The sequence below is a fragment of the Scyliorhinus torazame genome, chromosome 5 (assembly GCF_047496885.1).
Source record: "Scyliorhinus torazame isolate Kashiwa2021f chromosome 5, sScyTor2.1, whole genome shotgun sequence".
NCBI lineage: Eukaryota > Metazoa > Chordata > Chondrichthyes > Carcharhiniformes > Scyliorhinidae > Scyliorhinus > Scyliorhinus torazame.
In genome coordinates this window covers 140,817,926-140,839,567 of record NC_092711.1, presented here as the reverse complement: position 1 = coordinate 140,839,567, position 21,642 = coordinate 140,817,926, and the positions used below count along the sequence as shown (strand labels likewise).

General features: G+C 46.7%; 1 long non-coding RNA gene across 1 annotated transcript; it reads right to left on the bottom strand.

Moving 5' to 3' along the window:
- Nucleotides 1-125: 125 nt before the first annotated feature.
- LOC140419864 (uncharacterized) lies at nt 126-21,603 on the bottom strand. Its single transcript, XR_011946052.1, has 2 exons — nt 21,426-21,603; nt 126-1,049 (listed from the first exon to the last, which is right to left on the bottom strand). It is a non-coding gene; the product is annotated as an uncharacterized lncRNA (long non-coding RNA).
- Nucleotides 21,604-21,642: the final 39 nt, after the last annotated feature.

Sequence of the window (21,642 nt, the reverse complement as noted above, 5' to 3'; positions counted from 1 at the left end):
GCCCGAAGGGCCTGTACTGCGCTGTAATGTTCTATGTTCTAAAACCCCAATATTTCAGTTTATTTGTAAGACTGCGGAAAGAATGATTCGCTCCAGGAGTGATCACATGAAGAAATAGGGCGTGGTTATTTTTAAAATAAAACTTTATTATGGCTACGATATTAAACTTTTTATCTTCACACCCAAAAGCAACAGCTTACAATCACCCATTTAAACATTACTCAATCTCCCATTAAACAACAGGAAAAGAAAGATACAGCTCTCAATCTATCTTACTGTGGGCGAATTGTGGACCCAGAATTCAACTCTTAGCTCCAAATCTTTCTCCAAAAACTGCTCTCTAAAGATTTTTAAAATGTCTTTCTGCCTTCCTTGGTTGCACCCAGCAATGACCTCATCTCCCCAAGCTGGAAAACAAATTATCCACAAGTACTTTCCCAGTCAAACCACAGTCCATTAGCCCAGACTGAAAAACACATTCTTTGTCAATTTCACCTTCTGGCTACTAAAAACAACCAGGCCCTTCAAAACAAGATCCTTCTTTGAAATAAAAACAGGACCACTGCACTGAATCACACTCTAACCCACACTTTTATCTCTTAAATTGCCCAATACATTTATAATCAAATTTTCCTAAAAATCTTCCAATTGTCACACCTCCCCTTAAAAAGAATGAACCAGCTATGTATGCAGATGGCTTTATTTTTCTAAATACTTTTTGACTGTAAACATTTCTTATGGTTACATGCAACTTATACGATGGTATAATTTTACATTTTTCAACAGGGCAAACATACACATGATATTAGTCCTTTTTAGTCTTCTCACATGTCACAGTCACTAGCATAAATTTATCCACTCCTCAGAGCGAGAGAGATTTCCAAAGACCCAGGAGGCCTCCAAGATTACATAAGAAAAGCTTCATCAACAATTCACTGATATGTAGTTGCCAGGCAGAATTCTTCACTTGATGGTCAGACAGGTTGCTATCGATGCTGCAGCATTCATCATCAGTTCTTCACATTTATCAGCTGCTTTGTATTCTGTGTCTGTTGAGGAAAGCCAAAATTAATTGGTAAGTGCTGGTGCATTTGGACAGTGCAAGCCAACAGTCATTGCATGCAAATGTTTGCTGAATATTCTGGCTACATTTGTACAAGCTCTTCAGTCTCCGGATCCAGTATTCTCTGTAAACGATATTCTCTGTAAACTGTGAGACAGCCCCATTCCTGCATCTGTCCCTCCAGACCAGATACTAGTACAATCACCTCTTGTGTCCCTACCAGGGCGGCACAGTGGTTAGCACAGTTGCATCACAGTGCCAGGGAGCTGGGTTTAGATTCCCGGTTTGGGTCACTGTCTGTGTGGACTCTGCATATTCTCCCCGTGTCTACTTGTGTTTCTTCCAGGTGCTCTGGTTTCCTCCCAAAAGACGTGCTTGTTAGGTGAATTGGACATTCTGAATTCTCCCTCAGTGTACCCGAACAAGTGCCAAAGCGTGGCAACTGGAGGATTTTCTCAGTAATTTCATTGCAGTGTTAATCTAAGCCCACTTGTGATACTAATAAAGATTATTATTATTACCATGTTAGGAATTTTAATTCCCTCTCTTGTTGAAGCTGTTGTCACTCCTCTTCTCACTCATGCAGACAACTGCTGGTGTGCTGGAGTTCCTGTTCGATTTGAAGCTGGATCTCAGTTTTCTTCCAAATCTGCCTATCCAAGCTCGTTTTCTCTTCTGTGTCGCCATTACTGGTACCTTCTGCTTGATGAGGCTCCAAGGCTAGCTGCTCCCTAGCCTTCAGCTCTTCGTTAACTCTGTCAAGGAGTGTTGTTTGGCATTTATGTAATACAGCAAACTCCGTTTGTACCTGCGCTACCTTATAGGACTGAGCCTGTATGGATGTTATTTAATGGGAATAGCATTTCCTATATCTACATCATGCTTAATTACTTTCGTACTTCCCGATTTATTCCCACATACAACTCCACGTGACTGTTGTAACTCTTTTGGGTCATTTGGATTTACCTCCGTAAGGAACTCAATAATCTGTTCCTATCTTTTAATACTTCCTCATTATTCAATATTAATTTGAGGAATGTCAAATTCAGAATCATCTGAATTTATCTTTTTGCCTGCGTTACAACTCACACTTCCTCCTTTCCTTCTCTATCAAAATACCTTGTGAGCATATTAATATGACACACTGGTGAGTTTTTCTTCTGTCTGGCATTCTTATCAAATAATTCACCTCGCTCAATTTCCTTTCAATTTGATAAGGCCCAATAAATCTTGCTTTTAATAGTTCACCGAACGGGACTTCCGGTGGCGGCTATGAAGGGGTAGGTCGCACATTTGGTGGCTCCGGCTCGGGTCAGAACTTTGGACCTTTCCCCCCGATTTTTTTGTCGGATCTGAAGTGGAAAATTGATGGTGGATGCAACTGTGACGAGGAATCATACATCAGTGCATGGAGAGGCACACCAGGAGTGCTCACAAAGGAAGAAATAGGCGAACGGAGACGGCTTGGGCAGAGGCTGCAGCGGGAGAAAGCATGGCAGACGACTGGAGTTCTGGCTGGACGACCCAGCGGTCGATGGAGCAGTTGATGCAGTTTATGCAGGAGGGCTTCGCCAAGCAGAAACAGGAATGCTTGGACCCGATTTAAGGAATCGATTGTGCGGCTGGAACTCGGACTGAATACTCAAGACCGGGCGATCCAGAAAGTGGAGAAGGCACTGACTGAGCAGGTGGAACATCAAGCTGCAGTGGAATTGGAGGTGCTGTGAGGCTAGCAGAAAAGGCTCCAGGAAAAGGTGGAGGATCTAGAGAACAGGTCCCACTGGCAGAACCTGAGAATCGTGGGTCTCCCGGAGGGATCCGAAGGAACAGATGCAGGGGCATACATACCGGGCATGTTCGAGAAGTTACTGGGGGAGGGGACGTTCACCCGACCCTTGGAAGTGGACAGGGCGCACAGAGCACTCGCGAGGAAGCCGCGTATAGGTTATCCCCCGAGAGCAATGGTGGTGAGATTCCACGGATACCTGGATAAGGAGTGCATTCTACGGTGGGCCAGGCAGACACGGAGCTGTAAATGGGAGAACAGCGTCCTGCGTATATATCGGGATCTGAGCGTGGACATGGCCAGAAGATAAATCAGATAAAATCAACCCTTTTTAAGAAGAAGAAGGTTAAGTTCGGACTGCTGTATCCGGCCCGTCTTTGGGTCACTCACGAAGAGCAACATTTCTACTTCGAGTCGCCCGAGGAAGCGATGGACTTCGCTAGAAGGAAAGGGCTGAGATGTTTGGACTGAACTTTGCTGCAGTGTTCATGTTTTTAAAAGTTTTTGTTTTTGGACGTTACTTGTAATGCCTTCTGTATCGATTTGGGGCCTGCGGATGAGCTGTGAGAGTTAAAATTTTCACTGATGGGGGATGGACGTGTGAATGTTAGATATTGGATCTTGATGTCTTTGTTTTTCTTTTAGGCAATTGGGTTGGGATTGTTTTTGTTTGCATCTGTATGTCTGAGCTCGGGGGGGGGGGGGAAATTTCTCCGCCTTGGGCGGGGGCCACCAAGCTAGCTGGTGTACACTGTTTCTTCTGTTATTGTTCTAAAACCATAAATACATCAATGGGGCAGCACGGTAGCCTTGTGGATAGCACAATTGCTTCACAGCTCCAGGGTCCCAGGTTCGATTCCGGCTTGGGTCACTGTCTGTGCGGAGTCTGCACATCCTCCCCGTGTGTGCGTGGGTTTCCTCCGGGAGCTCCGGTTTTCTCCCACAGTCCAAAGACGTGCAGGTTAGGTGGATTGGCCATGATAAATTGCCCTTGGTGTCCAAAATTGCCCTTAGTGTTGGGTGGGGTTACTGGGTTATGGGGATAGGGTGGCGGTGTTGACCTTGGGTAGGGTGCTCTTTCCAAGAGCCGGTGCAGACTCGATGGGCCGAATGGCCTCCTGCACTGTAAATTATATGAAAATGTTTATTTTTAAAAATAGTTCACCGAACAATGGTAATTCTCGCCACGAACAAAGCTACAAAGTTTTGACATCTTATTTGCCTCTTTTTTCATCACTTTGTGACAATTTCAAATATTTCCTAGCCAACTCACCAGTCCTAGTTAATTGCTTCCTAATGTTTGACACATGGTCCAACAATGTAGTCTCCAAACGCTGACTCACCAACTTCTTTTTGATCAATTTAAGTGGTCCTCTCACCTCATGACCAAAAATCAGTTCGTATGGACTGAATTTAGTTGATTAATTTGGTGTATCCCGAATTGAAGATAGTACAAATAGAATTCCTTTACCCAATCCTCTGGATAATCCTGACTATATGTCTGAACATCATCTTCAGAGTTTGATGCCATCTTTCCAGGTTACCGTAAAGTTGCCATTGTCCCAGCTGCTTTCCCCTTTGAGGGGTGTAGCCACCTGGGTTGGCCACTTCCCGACTTTAAAATGGAGATCCGCTAAGAATGCAGGGAAATTCAGTCAAGCGCAGGAAAAACAAGCAGGTGCAAAGTTTCCTGTAATCAGAACTTGCAGAACCCAGACAGCACTGAAACTAACAACCATCTACATATTGATGAGCGATCCCCGGGAACAATTGGAAACAGTTAAGGTAAACAAGGCCAAGCCAGACTCCTCGGCGCCAGCAGGAGCCAAGACAAAGGAAGGCCAACGGACACTTGGGAACCGCCCAGCGATCAGGGAACAGCTCCGGTATTGGAGAAATCGATCCAAGTGATCAGAACTTAGTCCAATCACTTGGAACCAGGTACGGGGTCCGCCCAAAGGGGTGCAAAGCCCCTGGGGACTATAAAATAGAGTCCCCAAGTTCAATTCATCCTTCTTGGCAGGGCCTGTCAGCAGCTCAAAACAACCCTTGACCGTGTCCTGCCTAGCAGCTGCACCAACCAAGTAAGTCTCCAGTCAACGCAAGCTACGAGATAGGCACTCCCAGCTACCAGCTATGAAGCCTGCAGACTCAGAATCGAACAAAAGGCCATTTGTTCCCCTGACCTAGTGGGCCAGTTCCAAAGCTAAGTATAGGCCTCTTAATGTTAGAGATAGTCTAGTAAGTAGAGTTTTATACATGAGTAGTGATTGACTGTGTATAATAAATGTGTTTTGATTTGAAACTTACTAACTGGTGTATTGAGTTATTGATCAGCACTTTAACTTGAACCTCGTGGTGGTATCATAAAGTTACCTGGCGACTCTAGAGCAAAGGTTACAAAACAGAGCAAATTAAGTAAAGACACAACGAGCAACAGGGGGAGAGCTGACTGGTGGTGATTTAATGTGAGGATCACCCCACTTCAGGCGAGGGGCAAGGTTGAGAAGGCGAGGCCTTCTTGAATAACCTCAGTCGGTACGAGAATTGAACCCATGTTGCTGGCCTTGCTTTGCAGTATGAACCAGCCATCTAGCCAAGTGAGCTAAACTGGCCATCTTTCTAATGCCCCTTGTGATCCCGGATGCTAAGCCGTTAAGTTAAATTGCTTTATTCCTGAGCTATCCATAACTTCCTTGAATAACTTTTGACATAAATTTGGATCCCTGGCCTGATTGAATTTCTTTTGGGAGTCCATATCGAGTTTAAAAAATGGTTAACTCCTCTGCAACCTTCTTAGATGTAATGTTTCCTAATGGAATTGCCTCTGGAAATCTAGTAGGCACATCCATGACAGTCAACAGGTACAGATTCCCACTTTTGGTTTTAGGGTCTTCAAATTCTGGAATAGTTGTTAAAGGTGTTAGTTTGATTACCTTCTGAAGTTTCCCTATTACCTGACACGTGACATGTACGGCAAAATTCAACTACCTTATGCAGTCCAGGCCAATAAAAATATTTTTGTATTTTTACTTGAGTTTTCCTTGCTCTTAAATGACCCCCTACTGGAACCTCATGTGCTACCTGCAAAGCCTCCTTTCTGTAACCCACCGGTAACAACAGGTGGCTACACCGGTAACCCACCGATACAACTGCTTTATCTCTGAATCTTCCTGTTGTAATTCAACCAACTTGCTTTAACTAGAAATATCCGCTTCATCCACCACCTGCTCTTGTTTTTACCAACCATCTTATTAAACATGGTTTCTGACAACTGAACCTCAGCCTTCCTAGTGGTACTCCTCAAATTCTCTTCCTCCTGTCTTAACCCGTGGCTTTGTGATCTGGTTACCACACAATCAGGAAACACTCCCGGATATATTTCTTGCAACATCTCAGTTGTTCCACTTTCCACTGGCTTTTCAACCATAGTAGGCTGCACTCCCACCTGTGATCCAGCTATATTATTATCTCGGATAAATCTTACCCCTAAAAAGGTAATTTTATTTTTACTCCTACTACCACTTCACTTTTCACCGGACTCTCTACATAAGAACATAAGAACTAGGAACAGGAGTAGGCCATCTGGCCCCTCAAGCCTGCTCCGCCATTCAATGAGATCATGGCAGATCTTTGTGGACTCAGCTCCACTGTCCGGCCCGTACACCATATCCCCGAATCCCTTTATTCTTTAGAAAGGTATCTATCTTTTTCTTAAAAACGTTTAAAGTAGGAGCCTCAACTGCTTCACTGGGCAAGGAATTCCAGAGATTCACAACCCTTTGGGTGAAGAAGTTCCTCCTAAACCCAGTCCTAAATCTACTTCCCCTTATTTTGAGGCTATGCCCCCTAGTTCTGCTTTTCCCGACCAGTGGAAACAACCTGCCCGCATCTATCCTATCTATTCCCTTCATAATTTTATATGTTTCGACTTCCGGTTGCGGTGATGCCTAGCTAGCCGCACTTTTCGGCGGCTCCAGCTCCGACGGACCTTCGGGCTCTTTTAAGAACCCCAACTGGAAATTTTTGGGCGACGCAACCCGGTGTGGGGTGAGTGAGTAGGGAGTCCCCCCCCCAACGAAGGAGGAAAATATCGGCGGCGGCGGCTGCAGCGCGAGGAATCGTCGACGAAAGGGACAGAAAGGGAGAAGACACAAGATGGCGGCGGAGAAAGCTCAGGCGACATGGGGGCCCGAGCAAGACGAATTTTTGAGACTGTGTGTGGAGCTACTAAAGAGGGAGGTGCTGACCCCGATGCTACAGGCAATTGAGGGGCTCAAGGAGGCACAAAGGACCCAGGAGACAGAGCTCCGCGTGGTGGAGCAGAAGGTGACGGACAATGAGGACGAGATCCTGGGCCTGGCGGTCAAAACACAGACGCACGAGGCACTCCATAAAAAGTGTATTGAAAGGATCGAGGCCCTAGAAAACAGAGCGCGAAGGAAGAACCTTCGGATACTGGGTCTCCCTGAGGGAGTGGAAGGAGCGGACTGTGGAGCTTATGTAAGTACGATGCTAAGCTCATTGATGGGTGCTGAGGCCCCTGCGGGCCCCTTGGAGTTGGAGTGGGCACATCAGATCCCGGCGAGTAGACCAAAAGCGGGAGAACCACCCAGGGCGACAATCGTGCAATTTCACCGCCTTAAAGATAGAGAAGAGGTCCTGAGATGGGCTAAAAAGGTGTGGAGTAGCAGATGGGAGAATGCAGTGGTACGGGTGTACCAGGATTGGAGTGCGGAGGTGGCGAGAAGGAGGGCGAGTTTTAACCGAGCCAAGGAGGTGTTACACAAAAAGGTGAAGTTCGGGATGCTGCAGCCGGCACGACTATGGGTCACGTACCAGGAGGGACACCATTATTTCGATACGGCGGAAGAAGCATGGACCTTTATGAAAGAGGAGAAATTGGATCGGAACTGAGGGACTGATACTGCAGGGAATGTTATTGTTAATGTTATGGTTGATGTATATAGAGAAGTAAATTGGGATGGGGGGAGACACTAGGAAATGTGGGCGCCGGTGAGGGGGGAAAGAAGGGACATAGGCGGAGAATGAGGAATGGGAGGGGGAGGGGAAAGGGAGCTGCGCCACAAGAGGCGGGTCAGATAAAGGGATGTTCCCACGCCAGAAAGATTATGGCGGGAAGACAGGCGGATGGGAATTCCCCACACGGGGGGGTCAAGGAGTGAGCAGGAGTAGCCGGGGTCAGTTGAAGTCAGCTGACTTACGGAAGTAATATGGGGGGAGCAATCACGCTAGAAAGGGATCTAGCGGGGGGGGGGGGGGGGGACAACTGGGTTGCTGCTGTGGAAATCCAAAAGGAAATGGCTAAAGAGTGGGTGGACGGGGATGGAATGCGACGCTTGGGGAGCGAGTGGGAGCGCGGAGGCGGGATATGGGACTGGCCTAGAGAAGGTGATGGCTAGTCGACACGGGAGGGGGGGCAGGTAGCCCCCTAGTGAGGCTGATCACGTGGAACGTGAGAGGCCTGAACGGACCGATTAAAAGGGCCCGAGTGCTCGCGCATTTGAAAGGACTAAGGGCAGACGTGGCTATGCTCCAAGAGACGCACCTGAAGGTGGCGGACCAAGTTAGGTTAAGGAAAGGATGGGTGGGACAGGTGTTCCACTCAGGACTAGATGCAAAGAATAGAGGGGTGGCCATATTGGTGGGGAAACGGGTAGCATTTGAAGCAAAGAACATCGTAGCAGATAGCGGAGGTAGATATGTAATGGTGAGTGGCAGGCTGGAGGGAATGGAGATCGTGTTGGTTAATGTGTATGCCCCAAATTGGGACGATGCGGGATTTATGAGACGGATGCTGAGTCGTATACCGGACCTGGAGGCAGGAAATTTGATTTTAGGAGGGGACTTCAATACCGTGCTGGACCCAGGGCTAGATAGATCCAGCTCAAAGACCGGAAGAAGGCTGGCAGCGGCCAAGGTGCTCAAGGGGTTTATGGACCAAATGGGGGGAGTGGATCCATGGCGATTTCTTAGACCGAGGGCCAGGGAGTTCTCCTTCTTCTCCCATGTCCATAAAGTGTACTCCCGGATAGATTTTTTTGTTTTGGGAAGGTCGTTGATCTCAAGGGTGGAAGAAGCTGAGTATTCAGCCATAGCGGTTTCGGACCATGCCCCACACTGGGTGGACCTGGAACTAGGAGAGGAAAGGGAGCAGAGAGCACTCTGGCGATTAGATGTGGGATTGATGGCGGACGAGGGAGTGTGTGGAAGAGTGCGGGGGTGTATTGAGAGATACCTGGAGGTCAATGACGACGGGGAGGTCCGTGTGGGAGTGGTATGGGAAGCACTAAAAGCGGTGGTCAGAGGAGAGCTGATCTCCATTGGGGCCCACAAAGGGAAAACAGAGGCCAAGGAAAGGGAAAGATTACTGGGGGAGATTTTAAGGGTGGATAGGGAATTTGCAGAGACCCCGGAGGAGGGACTGTACAGGGAGAGGAGACGACTCCAGACGGAGTTTGACCTCCTGACCACCAGAAAGGCGGAGGTGCTGTGGAGGAAGGCACAGGGGAGGAGGTATGAATATGGGGAAAAGGCTAGTCGCCTGCTGGCTCATCAGTTGCGAAAGAGGACAGCGGCGAGGGAGATAGGCGGAATTAGAGACGAAAAGGGAGCCACGGTGCGAAGAGCAGGGAAGATAAATGAGGTGTTCAAGACCTTTTATGAGGGACTGTATAGGTCCCAACCCCCAGAGGGAGAGGAGGGGATGCGGCAGTTCCTGGATCAATTGAGGTTCCCGAGGGTGGAGGAGCAGGAGGTGGAAGGCCTGGGGGCACCGATTGGGGTGAACGAGGTTATTAAGGGGCTGGGGAACATGCAAGCAGGGAAGGCTCCGGGACCAGACGGGTTCCCAGTGGAATTTTATAGAAAATATGTGGACTTGTTGGCCCCGTTGTTGGTGAGGACGTTCAATGAGGCCAGGGAAGGAGGGACTTTACCCCCGACAATGTCGGCGGCGACGATATCGCTAATTTTGAAGAGGGATAAAGATCCGTTGCAGTGCAGGTCCTATAGACCTATTTCATTATTGAATGTAGACGCCAAATTGCTGGCAAAGGTACTGGCATCGAGGATAGAGGACTGTGTCCCGGGGGTGGTGCACGAAGACCAGACAGGGTTCGTAAAAGGGAGACAACTGAATGTTAACGTGCGACGACTATTAGGGGTGATAATGATGCCCCCAGTGGAGGGGGAGGCAGAGATAGTGGCGGCAATGGATGCAGAGAAGACATTTGATAGGGTGGAGAAGGAGTATTTATGGGAGGTGTTAAGGAGGTTTGAGTTCGGGAACGGGTTTATTAGCTGGCTCAAACTTCTTTATGGGGCCCCAACGTGTAGTCACGGGTCGGCAAAGATCGGAGTATTGCCGATTATATAAGGGAACAAGACAGGGATGCCCGCTATCTCCACTGCTGTTCGCGTTGGCAATTGAACCTCTGGCCATGGCGTTGAGAGACTCCAGGAAATGGAGAGGGGTGATTAGAGGGGGAGAAGAACACCGAGTCTCGCTATACGTGGATGACCTACTGTTGTATGTGTCGGACCCAACGGGGGGGATGGTAGAGGTTATGCAGATGTTGAGGGAGTTCGGAGATTTCTCGGGATATAGGCTTAACATGGGGAAGAGTGAACTATTTGTGATACACCCAGGGGACCAGAGTAGAGAGATAGAAGGCTTACCTCTAAGGAAAGTGGAAAGAAACTTCCGATACCTGGGGATTCAGATCGCTAGGAGCTGGGGAACCTTGCACAGACTTAATCTGACACGATTGGTAGAACAAATGGAGGAGGACTTCAAGAGGTGGGACATGCAGCCTCTGTCGTTGGCGGGCAGAGTGCAGGCAATTAAGATGATGGTCCTCCCGAGGTTCTTATTTGTATTTCAATGTCTCCCTATACTAATCACTAAGACCTTTTTCAAAAAAATAGACAGGAGCATCACGAGCTTCGTGTGGGCAGGGAAAGTCCCGAGGGTAAGGAGGGGGTTCCTACAACATAGCAGGGACAGAGGAGGATTGGCGCTACCGAATTTGGGCAACTACTATTGGGCCGCCAATGTGGCGATGTAAATGGATGATGGAGGGAGAGGGAGCGGCGTGGAAAAGACTGGAGAGAAAGTCCTGTAAAGGGACGAGCTTAGAGGCGCTGGTGATGGCGCCGCTACCGTTCTCACCAAAAATGTTTACCACGAACCCGGTGGTGGAGGCAACATTGAATATCTGGGGACAATGGAGGCGACAGAGAGGTGTGCGGGGAGCCCTGGTGGGGTCCCCAATCAGGAACAACCATAGGTTTGCCCCAAGAAGAATGGATGGAGGATTTCAGAGCTGGCACCAGTTGGGAATTAGGAGGGTGGGAGATTTATTTATAGATGGGACGTTTGCGAGCTTGGGAGCATTGGAGGAAAAGTATAAGTTGCCCCGGGGAAACTTCCTTAGATATATGCAGGTGAGGGCGTTCACTAGACAACAGGTGAGGGAATTTCCGCTGCTCCCGGTACAGGGGATTCAGGATAGAGTGCTTTCGGGGGTGTGGGTCGGAGAGGGCAAGGTGTCAGAGATATACCGAGAGATGAGGGAAGAGGGGGAGGAGTTGGGCGAACTAAAAGGAAAGTGGGAAGAAGAGCTAGAGGAGGAGATAGAGGAAGGTATGTGGGCTGATGCCCTAAGCAGGGTAAACTCCTCTTCCTCATGCGCCAGGCTTAGCCTGATTCAATTCAAGGTGCTACATAGAGCACACATAACGGGAGCAAGACTGAGCAGGTTCTTTGGAGTGGAGGACAAGTGTGGGAGGTGCGGCGGAAGCCCGGCAAACCACGCACATATGTTTTGGTTGTGCCCAGCACTGGAGGGGTATTGGAAGGGAGTGACGGGAGTGATTTCTAAGGTGGTGAAGGCCCGGGTCAAACCAGGCTGGGGGCTAGCTCTATTTGGAGTTGCGGATGAGCCGGGAGTGCAGGAGGCGAAAGAGGCCGACATTGTGGCCTTTGCGTCCCTAGTAGCCCGGCGTAGGATTCTACTCATGTGGAAGGAGGCGAAACCCCCCCGGACTGGAGGCCTGGGTAAACGATAATGCGGGGTTCATAAAACTGGAGCGGATAAAGTTTGCCCTGAGAGGATCGGCTCAAGGGTTCACCAGGCGGTGGCAGCCATTCCTCGACTACCGAGAGGAACGTTAGAGGGAAGACAGATGACCAGCAGCAGCAACCCAGGGGGGAGGGGGGGGGGGGGGTGGAAGTTTTAGTTTATGTTAAATGACTATGTTGATTAGCCATTTGTTTATTGTTAAACTTTCTTTACTGTTATGTTTGTTCTGTAAGGGGAAAAAATTTTGTTCGAAAAAATTTCAATGAAACATTTTTAAGAAAAATAATTTTATATGTTTCAATAAGATCCCCCCCGCATCCTTCTAAACTCCAATGAGTACAGTCCCAGTCTACTCAACCTCTCGTCATAATCTAATCCCCTCAACTCTGGGATCAACCTAGTGAATCTCTTCTGCACTCCCTCCAGTGCCAATATGTCCTCTCTCAGGTAAGGAGACCAAAACTGAACACAATACTCCAGATGTGGCCTCACCAACACCCTATACAATCGCAGCATAACCTCCCTAGTCTTGAACTCCATCCCTCTAGCAATGAAAGACAAAACTCGATTAGCCTTCTTAATCACCTGTTGCACCTGCACACCAACTTTTTGCGACTCGTGCACCAGCACACCCAGGTCCCTCTGCACAGCAGCATGTTTTAACATCTTACCGTTTAAATAATAATCCATTCTGCTGTTATTCCTCCCAAAATGGATAGCCTCACACTTGGCAACATTGAATTCCATCTGCCAGACCCTAGCCCATTCACCTAACCTATCCAAATCCTTCTGCAGACTTCCGGTATCCTCGGCACTTTTTGCTTTACCACTCATCTTAGTGTCGTCTGCAAACTTTGCCACATTGCACTTGGTCCCCAACTCCAAATCATCTATGTAAATTGTGAAGAACTGCGGGCCCAACACTGATCCTTGAGGGACCACACTAGTTACAGGTTGCCAACCAGAGAAACATCCATTTATCACCACTCTCTGCTCTCTGTTAGTTAACCAATCCTCTACCCATGCTACCACTTTACCCTCAATGCCATGCATCTTTAGTTTATGCAGCAACCTTTTGTGTGGCACCTTGTCAAAAGCTTTTTGGAAATCCAGATATACCACATCCATTGTCTCCCCGTTATCTACTGCACTGATAACGTCCTCAAAAAATTCTACCAAATTAGTCAGACACGACCTACACTTTATGAACCCATGCTGCGTCTGCCCAATGGGACAATTTCCCTCCAGGTGCCCCGCTATTTCCTCCTTAATGATAGATTCCAGCATTTTCCCTACAACCGAAGTTAAGCTTACCAGCCTATAATTACCCGCTTTCTGCCGACCTCCTTTTTTAAACAGTGGTGTCACGTTTGCTACTTTCCAATCCTCTGGGACCACCCCAGAGTCTAGTGAATTTTGATAAATTATCACTGGTGCGTTTACAATTTCCCTAGCCATCTCTTTTAACACTCTGGGATGCATCCCATCGGGGCCAGGAGACTTGTCTACCTTTAGCCCCATTAGCTTGCCCAATACTGCCTCCTTAGTGATTACAATCATCTCAAGGTCCTCACCTATCATATCTTTATTTCCATCAGTCACTGGCATGTTATTTGTGTCTTCCACTGTGAAGACTGACCCAAAAAACCTGTTCAGCTCCTCAGCCATTTCCCCGTCTCCTATTATTAAATCTCCCTTCTCATCTTCCAAAGGACCAATATTTACCTTAGCCACTCTTTTTTGTCTTATATATTTGTAGAAGCTTTTACTGTCTGCTTTTATGTTCTGAGCAAGTTTACTTTCATAGTCTACCTTACTCTTCTTTATAGCTTTTTTAGTAGCTTTCTGTTCTCCCCTAAAGACTTCCCAGTCCTCTAGTCTCCCACTCATTTTTGCCACTTTGTATGTTTTTTCCTTCAATTTGATACTCTCCCTCACCTCCTTCGATATCCACGGTCGATTTTTTCTCTTTCTACCGTCTTTCTTTTTTGTCGGTATGAACCTTTCCTGAACACTGTGAAAGATCGCTCGGAAGGTTCTCCACTGTTCCTCAACTGCTTCACCATGAAGTCTTTGCTCCCAGTCTACCTTAGCTAGTTCTTCTCTCATCCCATTGTAATCGCCTTTGTTTAAGCACAAAACACTAGTGTTTGATTTTACCTTGTCATCCTCCAACTGTATTTTAAATTCCACCATATTGTGGTCGCTCCTTCCAAGAGGATCCCGAACAATGAAATCATTAATCAATCCTGCCTCATTACACAGGACCAGATCTAGGACCGCTTGTTCCCTTGTAGGTTCCATTACATACTGTTCCAGGAAATTATCCCGGACACATTCTATAAACTCCTCCTCAAGGCTGCCTTTACCAACCTGGTTAAACCAATCGACATGCAGATTAAAATCTCCCATGATAACCGCTGTTTCTACATGCATCCGTTATTTCTTTGCTTATTACCTGCCCTCCCATCCTGTTACTATTTGGTGGCCTATAGACTACTCCTATCAGTGACCTTTTCGCCTTACTATTCCTGATTTCCACCCAAATTGATTCAACCTTGTCCTCCATAGCACCAATATCATCCCTTACTATTGCCCGGATGCCATCCTTAAACAACAAAGCTACACCACCGCCCTTACCGTCCATTCTATCCTTTCGTATAGTCTGATACCCTTGGATATTTAACTCCCAGTCATGACCATCTTTTAACCATGTTTCAGTAATGGCCACTAAATCATAGTCATTCACGATGATTTGCGCCATCAACTCATTCACCTTATTCCGTATACTACGAGCATTCAGGTAAAGTACACTTATGCTGTTTTTTATGTCTTTGTTATGAATCCTAACACCTTGATCAGTAACTTTTCGCAAATAATTTTTCCTCTTACCCTTTCTCCTAATTTTCCTTGTCTTTGAACCCATATCTCTACATAATAGCCTGTCACGTAACCTGCTGCCTTGCTCTCCATTAACCATTATACTGTCCATAGCTTTACCCTTCCCTTCCCCCCAACTTGCTAGTTTAAAGTCCTTGTGACCAACCGATTTATCCTATTCGCTAGAACACTGGTCCCAGAATGGTTCAGGTGAAGACCGTCCCAATGGTACAGGTCCCTCCTGCCCCAGTACTGATGCCAATGCCCCATGAAATGGAATCCCTCTTTCCCGCACCCTCCTTTAACCACGTGTTAACTTCCCTAATTTTCTCAACCCTATGCCAATTGGCACGTGGCTCGGGTAGTAATCCAGAGATTATAACCCTGGAGGACCTGTTCTTTAATTTAGTCCCTAGTGTTTGATAATCCCCAAACAGGTCCTCTTTCCTAGTCTTACCTACGTTGTTAGTCCCAACGTGGACCACAACAACTGGATCCTCCCCCTCCCTCTCCAAAATCCTTTCAAGTCGATCAGAGATGTCCCTCACCCTGGCGCCGGGCAGGCAACATACCATGCGGGACTCACGATCTGGCTTACAAAGGATGCCATCAATCCCCCTAATTATAGAATCCCCTACAACTACCACTTGTCTTTTTGCTCCCCCCTCTTGAATGGCTTCCTGTACCACGGGGCAGTGGTCATTCAACGCATCCTCCCTACAGCCCTCTTCCTCATCCACACAGGGAGCAAGTACCTCATACCTGTTGGTCAAGGGCTGAGGCTCCTCAACTCCTAAACTCGGGATCCCCCTACCTGCCTCCCTTGCAGTCACACCACTCTCCCTGACCACTGTCCGAATTAACAGAACTTATTCTACCGGGTGTGACTGCCTCCTGAAACAAAGCGTCCAGGTAATTTTCCCCCTCCCTGATGTGCCGCAGTGTGTGCAGCTCGGTCTCCAGCTCATCAATTCTGAGCCGAAGTTCCTCGAGCAGCCAACACTTGCTGCAGATGTGGTCACTGACGGTCTCAATGGGATCCACCAGTTCCATCATCATACAGCAACAGCACATCACCTGTCCAGCCATATTCAACTAGTTAATTAATTTAAATAATTAAAAAACATTTTTTTTTTTTCGAACCTCAAGGATAAACCCGAACACCAACAAAAACACAGCCCTCTCTCGCCACTCACCCGAACTCAGTCACTCACCTAAACTCAGATGCACTCTGTTCCAATCAGCACTCCATGTCTAAAGGCACTCCTGCCACACCTTTTGTACCCTGCCTGATTTCCAATGAGCCAATAGGCCCGCTCCAGGAACTGAAGTCTCTTTTAAATATGCACTCACCTCTCCCAGCAACCCTGCAGCCTGTGGCCTGCTCCAGGAACTGAAGTCTCTTTTAAATATGCACTCACCTCTCCCAGCAACCCTGCAGCCTGCTCCAGGAACTGAAGTCTCTTTTAAATATGCACTCACCTCTCCCAGCAACCCTGCAGCTTGTGGCCTGCTCCAGGAACTGAAGTCTCTTTTAAATATGCACTCACCTCTCCCAGCAACCCTGCAGCTTGTGGCCTGCTCCAGGAACTGAAGTCTCTTTTAAATATGCACTCACCTCTCCCAGCAACCCTGCAGCCTGTGGCCTGCTCCAGGAACTGAAGTCTCTTTTAAATATGCACTCACCTCTCCCAGCAACCCTGCAGCCTGTGGCCTGCTCCAGGAACTGAAGTCTCTTTTAAATATGCATTCACCTCTCCCAGCAACCCTGCAGCTTGTGGCCTGCTCCAGGAACTGAAGTCTCTTTTAAATATGCACTCACCTCTCCCAGCAACCCTGCAGCCTGTGGCCTGCTCCAGGAACTGAAGTCTCTTTTAAATATGCACTCACCTCTCCCAGCAACCCTGCAGCCTGCTCCAGGAACTGAAGTCTCTTTTAAATATGCACTCACCTCTCCCAGCAACCCTGCAGCCTGCGGCCTGCTCCAGGAACCCTAACCGTACCTTACATAGTGGCACACCACTGCTCTCACCACAAATTCCACATATTACCACCTTTTCTGGCAAAACTCCTTCCAAACTATTTCTCACCGTTAAAGATTGACTTGCTCCCGTATCCCTTAAGATCTGAATCTCCTTACCTACTCCACCTTGTAACACAAGTAAACCTTACCCTCACAAATAAAATCCTTAAAAAGTTCTGTTACCTGCTTATCCACCAACCTCTCAATAGGCTCTACACTCTGTTGCACTTTTCCACTGGGACAATGTTTTTTCCTCCCACTTTAATAAAACCCACCGGCTTATCCTGTTTTACCGAGTCTGTTTTTCCACTACTTTTCTTAAGACACCAACACTGTGACTTTACCTGTCCAACCTGTAGCCAATCCCATAACAACCTTAAGGGATACAGGGGCTACTCAAACCCTATTACTGGAGAAAGATTTGGTTTTTCTTTCAGAGCTCAATGAAAGCTGAGGAATTAGTGAATGGGAAAAGTGGAGATTGTATTCCAGTCCCATTGTATAAAGTACAATTGGAGTGTGATCTAGTGTCAGGTCCAGTAGATGTTGGGCTGGCTACGAAATTCCCAGTGGACGGAGTAGATTTACTTTTGGGGAATGATTTGGCAGGAATGACGGTTGTAGATTCATCCATGATAACAGAGGGTCTGAGAGAATTATTGCAGTTATCACATTAAATACCAACGGTAGGGCATGTGGGAAATAAGAAAACTCATTGGGCATTAAATTACTCCAAAAAAAAATGTTGAAAGATGTTAATCACAGATCAAATGACAATGGTAGTGAACCGGATTCTCAGAATTCTAAGACTGAAGGTGACCATAGGAAAGAGGAGTTTGAATTTAATAGTAGTGACAGTGATGAAGAGGCAGACGAGAGTACCAAATTCAATTTTGCTTCTGATTACGAAGTGATGATGAACAGCTATTACCGAATAGACCTGTCACTAACTGATCTTGAGCAAGTAATTCTTCCAAAGCTAGGAATGAAGGCAGGAAATTGGAGGAAGAAAGTGATTTGTTACAGCCCCTTGCTGTAAATCCATTGCCATCCCCTTCAGGGGAAATATTTCCCACAGCATGCCTCCTTTGAAGCAAAGTATACATGATAGCACGGAGAAACCAAAGAGAAAATGCTGGAAAATCTCAGCAGGTCTGGCAGCATCTGTAGGGAGAGAAAAGAGTGAAAGCTTGAGTCCAGATGACCCTTTGTTAAAGCTAAAAGACATAGAAAGTGGGAAATATTTATACTGTGGGGTGGGGGAATGAAAGATGAGTCATAGCCACAGAAACCAAGGGAACAGAGTGCTAACAGCCACAGAAAGCAAGGAAACAGAGTACTAATGGCAGTCCCCAGAGAGAACAAAAGGCGCGAAAGGCCAAACAGCAGAGCAACTGACATCAGAGGGTAAACTGTGACAGATGTAGATGTGAGGGGAGGGGAAGGGGGAAGTAAAGGGGAGAAAAGGTAAGGAAAGGGGGGGGGATAAGATGGGGGGACCATGATAGCACGGCATCAGTTAGTCAGGACGAGGACTGTAAAGCGGAACAGCTGGTTAACCCATATTCTTTTAAAGATCCACAGTGCCTCTTAAAGGGAGCAAATGGCAAAGGAGATGAAATAATCAGTCATCAATATCTTTTAAAACTAAGAGGAAGATGGATGGAGGCCAATGTCGTGATTCTGTCACCACATCTGGTAACAAAAAACAGAGAGCGCATGGACCAACAAAAGCGTTATCCTCTGATTCTGAAAGTAAAGAAGAACAATTGGAATCCGGAGAACACAAGCTGTTCCAGTCTGTGTTGCTAAATGGAGATGAGTTGTGATTACAAAAACTCCAACGAGGAGGTAGAAGCTGTAAAACAAAGAATGGTTCTTATTGCTGAAAGTAACCACGTGCAAGAAAAGAGACGATCATAGAATAATTGAATTTACAGTGCAGAAGGAGCCCATCAAATTTGAACCGGCCCTTGGAAAAAGCACCCCACTTAAGCCCACACCTCCAACCTATGGCCGTAACCCAGTAACCCCACCTAACCTTTTTGTTTTGGACTCAAAGTGCAATTAATCATGGCCAATCCACCTAACCCTCCACGTTTGATTTTTTTTACCCCTTTCCACACCCTGTGTTTGTCTATCTTGTGTGTGTGTATATATGTTTATATATATATATATATATATATATACATAGAGGGTGGGGCAGGTTAGGTATTAACTTGTCGTTAACCAGTTGAATTTACTGCATATTTTATGATAGACCTAGTTATAAATAAACAGTAATCATGTTTACATTTTCTAAGTAATCTGCTGTAACCTCCTTAATAATGGATTCTCGCACTTTCCCTATCACACATGTTAGGCTATCTGGCCTACTGTTTCCTGCTTTCTGCCTCCTTCCTTTCTGGAATAGAGGTGTTACATTCTCTATTTTCCAATCCACTGGGACGTTTTCAGAATCTAAGGAATTCTGTGGAATTCAAACCGATGCATCTACTCTCTTTGCCACCACTTTTTTTAAAACCTAAGGATGCAGGTCACCCGGTCCTGGGAGCCTGTCAGTCTTTTGGTCCAATAGTTTTCCTGGCATCTTTTCTCTGATGATTGTTCTATGTTCCTCCCTCCCTATCATCTCGTGATTTTCAATTATCTTTGTGAATTGTTCTCAGTCTGCTACCGTGACGATAAGACACAAAATACCTGTTTAAAGCCTGTCATTTCTTTGTTTTCCATGATCAATTCCCCAGGCTCACTCTCAAGAGGACCAACCTGGATTTAATCACTCTTTTCCTCTTCAAATACTTGCAGAAACCTTTACTATCTACTTTTATGGTCCGAGAATGTTTATCCTCAAAATCTAATTTCTGCTTCTTTATTATCTTTTAGATCATTCTTTGCTAGGTCTTAAAATCTGTCCAACCTTTGAACAAACACTAACCGTTGCAGATTTGGACAGTGTTTGTTTCAATTGAATTAATCCTTGACTTCCTTATTTAACCATGGATGATGCATTCTTCTCAAAGAGCCTTTCTTCTCACTGGGATAAATCTTTGCTGAGAGTTAGTCAAAGTCATCCACTTCCATACTGATCTCCCAACTTTTAACCTAGTTTCCCAAGTTCACTTTAGCCAGCTCTCCCTTCATACCCTTCAGAGTTATCTTTATTTAGTTTTAAAACACTGGTCTTAGACCAGCATTTTTTTGAAAATATCGAGTATCCAATTATTTTTTTCCAATTAAAAGGCAATTTAACGTGGCCAATCCACCTACCCTGCACACCTTTGGGTTGTGGGAGTGAGACCCACACAGACTCCACACATACAGTGACCCAGGGCCGGGATCGATCCCAGGTCCTCAGCGCCTTGACGCAGCAGTGCTAACCACTGTGCCTCCCTTAGACCAGCATTTCTCACCTTCAAATTGAATGTGGAGTTCTATTATATTATGATCACTGTGAATTTGAGGCTCCACCACTATGAGGTTATTGAATAATCCTGTCTTGTTGTCTATTGCCAGGACGAGGATAGTCCGCTCTCTGGTTGGCTCTGTAATGTACGGCTCTAAGAAATTGTTCCGATAAGAATATGAAACCATTTTTCAGGCTACTTTTGCGAATCTGATTCTCCCAATTAACATTAAAATTAACGGGGACATTGATGATTGTTCCTCCGTTGGTGTGTGTCCTTGTGTCTCTTCAGGTTCAATGCTCAGTTGAAGTTTCATCCACCTACAGAACATTAGGCAGGTTCCTCCTCAATGTGAATGTTCTGATAATATATCAGGCTTTACACAGTCAGTGCAGTGGAACACTCACTTGGATGAGTGTGTCCTTGTGCTTTTCATAGAATTATCATAGAATTTACAGGGCAGAAGGAGGCCATTCAGCCCATCGAGTCTGCACCAGCTCTTGGAAAGAGCAACCTACCCAAGGTCAACACCTCCACCCTATTCCCATAACCCAGTAACCCCACCCAACACCAAGGGCAATTTTGGACACTAAGGGCAATTTATCATGGCCAATCCACCTAACCTGCACATCTTGGGGGAGGAAACCGGAGCACCCGGAGGAAACCCACGCACACACGGGGAGGATGTGCAAACTCCGCACAGACAGTGACCCAAGCCGGGAATTGAACCTGGGACCCTGGAGCTGTGAAGCAATGGTGCTAACCACAATGCTGCCGTGCTGCCCCATTACTTTTCCAGTGAAAGTAATATTTAAATTATTTTAAAGCTGACAGATCATAACTTCTCCTTCTAGATTCAATGGTTAATGATATTCAGATTTTGATGAATTAAGTGAATCTGTCAGATTACAAGGAGGTGCTTGGTTTGCAATTTCTGTCTTCAAATCCACCCATCTGATAAATGAGTTTACAAACGTCATCACTGTCAGTACAGGATAGAAATTTGGAACAGATAATTCTGTCTCCTGTCCTCCCACCAGCATTCCTCCTCCTGCTTTCCCCCAGTTCTCCTCCCCTGAAGGTGCTGAGTCTCGGGTTCAGTTTCACTCCCACCTGTTGCCCTCCCCAATGTGCCACCCAGGTGTCTAAATCTTTCCACCTGAAGGTAACAAACTGTTTTGCGAAGGGGTACGTCACAATCCAATCCAGTGACCACCCAGATGTGCTTTGTGACGTCACTGCCGCCCCCTGTCCCAGTCCCAGGAGTTTGGAGACTGGGCTCCGGATGAGTCATGGCGGCTGCTGTTTCCACAATCTCCGGTGCGAACGAACCTGCGCAACCCGCCGCGCGGGCGAAGGCCGGGAATGCGCATGTC